The sequence below is a fragment of the Stegodyphus dumicola genome, chromosome 5 (assembly GCF_044657685.1).
Source record: "Stegodyphus dumicola isolate Sdum_Otavi_A_Nest chromosome 5, ASM4465768v1".
Taxonomy (NCBI): domain Eukaryota; kingdom Metazoa; phylum Arthropoda; class Arachnida; order Araneae; family Eresidae; genus Stegodyphus; species Stegodyphus dumicola.
Genome location: NC_140772.1, coordinates 233,782,021 through 233,788,763, shown reverse-complemented (window position 1 = coordinate 233,788,763; position 6,743 = coordinate 233,782,021). Strand labels below are relative to the sequence as shown.

The 6,743-nt window shown below is 32.5% G+C and overlaps 1 pseudogene; it reads right to left on the bottom strand.

Moving 5' to 3' along the window:
* Positions 1 to 4,129: 4,129 nt before the first annotated feature.
* Positions 4,130 to 4,771, bottom strand: LOC118179376 (pre-mRNA-splicing factor 38B pseudogene; annotated as a pseudogene).
* Positions 4,772 to 6,743: the final 1,972 nt, after the last annotated feature.

Below are 6,743 nucleotides of genomic sequence, written 5' to 3'. Positions count from 1 at the left end.
TTAAGTTCAATGGCTAACAACCACTTTTTAAAAGATCTTATCGAAATACGAGCTAATGTGTGTGTATGGAAATGAAATTTGAAAAATCAGACCTAGAACAGTTCTAGTATAAACCGTCAGAAGCTTATCCACAACCGGCAAAAGCAGCATTAGAGACACTTTTAACTAGATACGAAGTTCCTTTTTACTCTCCTCTGAAATACGAAATTGCCCCCCCCCTTTCTATATACCTTTCCTTCGCACCTATGCTTGATTTTTCGCCCATCGGTGCGGAAAGACTTAGCGGGTGCAACAAAAGACATCTGTCTACTTTGTCTGTCTGTCATTTCCAGCACCTAATTCCACCACCATCAAAACAAAAGCCAGAAATCGCTTAAATGCATACCACTTACACATGGCTCTTTAACCCTTTCCGGCACGCTACCTTTTAAAGTTGGAGTTTTGATTAAAAAAAAAGGTAGCAGTCTAATTATTCCTAGAGGAGTACACAAGTAAAATTTTGTGAAGATAGCACTTATCTTTTAATTTTGTGGGAATTGAATAGAGCTTCGAATAAAGTGCTGAAACGAGCATTGTTGTCAATGAACTGACCGATGAGATGCGGAGAAACAAAGAATACAGAATCTCAGTTGTCCTAGATTATCGGTGAGTCCGGTCTGGCCACACCTAGGGTTCGCCGTTTGATTTTAGGCAAGATTTCAAGGTAAAAATTTAAAACTAATACAGAATAAGGAGATTAGCATACAGCTAAAAAATAAAACAGAAATTTCTTTTCAAACAATTCCTTTTATACCCTAAAAAAATCTGGAAGATTTCTTTGAAAAATAAGGTTCTTAAAAAAACTAAACATGGCTAAAATATATGGACTGGTTTGTGTTGAGCTGCCATCTACTATAAATAAAGAAGGTTCAGAGTAACCTATAAATCTTTTTTAATTAAATTTTTCTGTGCGTACAGAAGGAAATTTTTAGGTGTGTCCAGACCAGACGCACTGTGCTGCAAAGGGTTAAAAAAAAGAGCATTGTTTTAATAGAATTATTATGAGTAAACAACAACAACCTAGCCATTAAACTATAAATATTTCTTTTTATGTATAAAATAGTAATATATATTTTAAATAAACACGGTATTTGTTATGCAATAAATGTTTATTCTTAAATAAAAAATATACAGACATTTTTTAAAGGTGTGTGAGAGTATATTTTCAGATTGAAGGGGATGCTGACCACTAAAAAGATTTAAGAAAAGTCGTGGAATGCATTCACTAAAACTTAATCTCTCTTTACTGGTTAATGCAGGAGCTGCTTTTCCTGCTACTAAATTTATTAAGCAACTCATAATGATTAACTCTTTTTGATATTTTTCGGGAAGGTTGCAATACCCTTTCGATAACCAGTCATAACAGGTGCATTATTTGCACAAATGAAACCCAATTTAATTTAGGAATACTTAATTTATTAATAATCGTTATTGAAATATTCTGACCATTTGTGTCACCAAGAAGACACAAAACAATACGCTTTGTTCGTCCCTTTTCTTATAATTGTAACAACTGGATACAATTTTCGGGCATTGCTTCCATCAGTAGAGAATGAGAATGCAGGGTTTTGCACAATACTTATTACACATTTGGTCTTTTTGCTGACATTTGACGTCTCTAAGACTGACAGAAGATTTTACGTTAACTACAAAACAGGCAGTGATGTAGGTAGACTGGATATACAAGAAAAAATTTAATCCGTCCCTTAACATGTTTCTATTAGAAATATTTCACATGAACACAATTTATTAATTTCAACCTCTTTGTACTTACACAATAAGTTTATTTAAAAAGGTCCTGGCAATACCTTTTTTACCATTGGCTTCATTTCAAGGATTCGCTGGTATATCTTCGTTAAATAAATCACAGACAACTCAGCAGCAGTGGCACAGTAGTAAGCAGTGGCGGCTTTTTTTTCAGTGTTATTTATAGGAATTAGTCAAGTAGATCATTGGGGCAGGAGAAGAATAATTGGATTCTAAATTCCATACGGAATTGAATTGAGAAGAAAAAGAGTTTTTATTCTAGATAATGTATTCAAAATCACTACATGATATCAACAGCTATATACTCTTGTTATATCTTTTTTTAATGTTTGGAAACCTTTGAAAGCAAATTTCGAATATCAGCTAAATTATGATCACGGTGACAATAATAATTAGGAATTCCTCGTTAAGAAAGAAATATTTAAAAGTCTTATTTCTGTTACTGTTCAAGCAATCGAAACAGAAACGAGGCAGAACCGTCCTTTCAAATTTTTGCAGTTTGTTCTAAAATAAAAATCTCATTGACATTTTTTTTTGTAGTTATTTATTTGTATATCAATAGGGGCGGCATATTCGGACACCACTCCAGGCGGCAAATTCAAAACCGCCCTGGGCGGCAAAAATCTTAACATGGCATCGATTTTGTAACTTCATTCGCTATTATCAAAACCTGATTTTTGAATAATTCATACGTCCAGTTCTGGAAGAAATTTGATATAAAAATTGCAATTGAAAAAATCATGAAAAAGGTAAAGGTTGGGTGTGGTGAGCAAATGGTCTCAGCTACAGATGAAAAAGCAGCCGTTATACCTGAGCGATAATGATCTTGTTAAATATTAAGCAACAGCGAATGTGCTAACTACAATAAATTATTTCTCTATAACTGCTGTTAAAGAGAAATAGAAAAGGAAATGGTGATAAATATTTTAATCAATTATACTATTTTTAAGAATATATATTAGTCGATTAACACGATTTCATTTAATCCGGATAACAGGGATAAATTAAACATATTAAACGACAGATTTCTATGCTTCCAACTTAGGCGGATTTAATTTCGTCTTAAATTGAGGAACATTCACCGAATTCGTAGTTCATGATTTTCATCCCATTCAGTTCAAACTTCTTTCCTGTTTTTAATTGCAGATGGAGGAAGATATTTTCTTTTGTTTTTAATGAGGATAGCATGAACAACTTTTTCATTCTAATTCTTTTTCTGATCTTGGAGAACTTTGGACGACTCCGAATTCCACATAGTTGCAGAAAGTTTCCAGCCAATTTTCGAGGGGAAAGAAAGAAAATAAAATTATTATTATTTACTATCTCAAGCAGTCAACTTAAATCGCTTAGATGGGATTTTTAATGGTGTGCATATTACAGTGCAACTTTCAAAAAACGAAAACTCGCACAATTCTAAACTACATGGGACTACGGTGGCAGTCTCCTTAGATAGTATGGTTGTCGGCAATGTTCTTATGTATACTGAATTGGTGTAACGGTGTAGCACACTCGCCGCGTATTCGAGAGGCCTATTATCGAGTCCCGGCGAAGGCATTGCACATTTTTCATCTCTCCTGCCTCAATAAAAAAAAAAAAAAGTTTGAAAATAAATAAATGAATAAAATAATAAAAAAATAAATATGATGGTTCTACAGTGGCACCCGAACTAGAAGATGGTGGACAATAATTCCTCAGCACCAGCGATTGGGTCCTCTAAGCCCCAGTATCCCTTTAAAAGAGGGAGTATAATTCCCCCCTCTTTCCAGCATGCCTTCGTGATGTAACGGTAGCACACTCAGCGCGTATTCGAGAGGTCCAGGTTCGAGTCCCGGCGAGGGCTCTGCATATTTTTAACCTTTCCAGCATCAAAAATCCTAATGGCTTAACAAGCATTATCCTTAAATTAATTATTTTTTAAACTTTATATTGTACCTCGCTTCTCATTAGCCGTAAATGAAATGATTTTTACAATTACCTTGCTTAAATATTACAGTTGCAAGCTTAAAAGGCAATATCTAGTGTCTGTTTTCACTAAAAATAAATAAACAGATAATGAGATGCAGAATAATTAATCATAAACCTGAATGAAAAAAAGAAATGTTTAATGAAAAATTAAATCAATATAGTACAGCTCCATTATACTTTTGTGAAACAGAAAGTATAAGCTATACAAATAAGCATAATTTACACTATATTAAAAAAATAGCTGAGAAAAACTTAGTCATCTTTCAAAGTTTTTGTTTGTTTGTTGTTGTTCTTATATTGATTTCAAAACTCTGGATTATTCTTGAACTGAGCTCTTAAGTCTTGGTTAGCTGAAACACTACTCTGGATTATTTTTATACGTAATGAACGTAGAAGGCTCAGGTGCTTCTTTAAAGCTGACATCTTCTCCCTTCTGTTTGCGATATTTTAAATGGCGTTTCTTTTCTTTGTCTGAAAAGCAATGCTGAATAGTATTCATGGTTGATACTGGAATTCGTGGTAAGAGAGCATTCAACCAATCCTTTTCGAATAAAAGATTTTGTACAATTTTACCAATAGACATTGGCATTCTGTTTCCGGACTTGACATGCAATATTTCGTCATCAAATATAAAATTCTTGAACCAACCCCATAGTCGATCAGGAGGCTGCGTATATCGTATATATAAAAAACCTAAAGCTCTAATGTATGGTGAATCTTCGTGATGTATTAATTTCACAACTTGCTTATGAGTGAGCTTCATTTTATGTAGTTTGTAAAGCAAGCAAAATGCTGTTGATACTATTCCACATCCTCCAACACCACGATACACCTTGAACGTCTTATTCATAATATCGCTACCTTTCTCCCATGGTTCTAAATGTTTTACGTGATAATAAATTTCATCCACAGCTTTATAATAATCCTTAATATGTATCAAATGCTTCTTAAAATACAGTGATGATTGGATATTTGATATAAGCAGTGGGTTTAAATTCATAGTATTCAAATTCCCATGAAACTTCAGGGAAGGATAGTTTTGATGCTGATTCATTTGAAGTATAACGTCAGAAATGAAAAACAAGTATGAAATAAACTTACTCGATTATTTGAAAATTATTTACCAATGACTTCAAGCAAGCGTGAATAAACAAAATGTTATTAAAAAAAGTCAAAAGCATAACTTATTCATGAAAACGCAATTTCGTTTTATTTTAAGAAACCACACTAATAGGAAAATAAACAGCTTTCTACCAATATAAGTGTTGCCAAACTGTGAGATTAAAATACTATGTTTGAAAAAGAAATTAATTTTTCAGGAAAAGAAATTCGATTGATTTTTAATTTAATTAGTATAAAAAAGATTATTTTGCAATGGTAGTATGTGTACACATATGTATTCTTCCCCCAAATTTCAAAAACAAGAATTCAAATGAATTTTGAATTCGCATCCAAACGTGCTAGCAGATATCAAGGAGCCAATCGAATTTCAAGGATAACTGTTGTCCCATCATGAAAATTGTGAAGACAGTTTTAGTTATTTTTGACAATACTTTCAAATCTAAATCGTTAAGCGAGGAACTTTCAACAACAGATAATTGAAATATTCGCGATTCCAGCGCTCTGATACGCCATCTAGTGGCTAAAAGGTGGAAACATTAAAAATCGGTATTTACGTTTGACGTAGTTTGTGAAGCGTGTTGTGATCGAGAAGTAAGTAAACGTTTATTTTTTATTCTTCTAGGCATTATGTGTTCAGTCGTTTTAACCACTTGTAGGACAAATCTAAAGAAAATGCCTATAATATCATGTAATCAAAAGTTAACTACATGTTATATGCCAGGATTGCTTTCTCAAGTACTGAGGGGTAGGTAATACTTATCTGCTTTTTTGCTTTTTTTTTTTTTTTTTTAATTTTCGGTCATGGTATTATTCGTTGCATGTATTTTCTATAATACATATAGAATACTAATATTTCTATAACAATTTCTATAACTTTTTTTTTCATTTTAAGGTGCTTTACTTGTTGATATTTTCAAAATTACATCTGATAATTAGTGCTATTATGTACATAATAGGTATAAATATAATAGATCAATGTGTTTTTAGTATAAAATGATTCAATATCATTTTTATGAAAAAAAAAAAAAAAAAAAAAAAAGACATATTTGACTGCACAGATTTTCTGTAAATCCCAAGTTAAACACATATGAAATCATTTGTTTACAATCAGTGAACGTTAAAATCAGCTAACTGTCGCAATACAATAAAACAGTGATACAATTTCCTACAACAACCAACAGTTCCTCCTTTACATGAACAAGAAATTTTTACTTTTCCTTTTGAACAATGAAATGTCCTTCGATTTCATGCGATCAAGACGCTATACAACTTATCCTTAAATAGGAAGCCAAAATTTGTAAACTGGATTTTTCAAGTAAAATTCTGTGCATTACCAAATAATCCACATTTTAAAATTCTCTCTGCTTCAGTAACACAGCGAGAATTTACGCCTCCTTGAACAAAATCAAACATTTCGGAAAAGCTAAGCAACTCCATTTTTGAATGTACGAAGTCAGATCACAAATCAAAATACCGGTTTTTATCCGCCACATTAATGTGTGAAAGCGCCAAGTATAGGTGAATTGAATTGCGGATAATTTAAAATGCAGTTAGAAATGGTTCAGCATTCATCACTGACAGTCTAAAGATCAGCGATATTGGCGATAAATTATTGACGTTGCAATCTCGTCGTTCAGAATAGAAACCTGAAAACAATATTGCGGTAATAAACATAAACTTTGACCGTGCAGTTTTTGTTTCAGAAATACAACAAATTAACTTAAAAGTTTATGCTTTATCAATACTTTTGTGTTAGTCCCCCCCGCTCTTATTTTCTCAAAGCATAATTTGGCATACTACCTTTTTTCCTCTTATCCAAAAGTTGTACAGTCAAAAGTCGTTAATCCGGA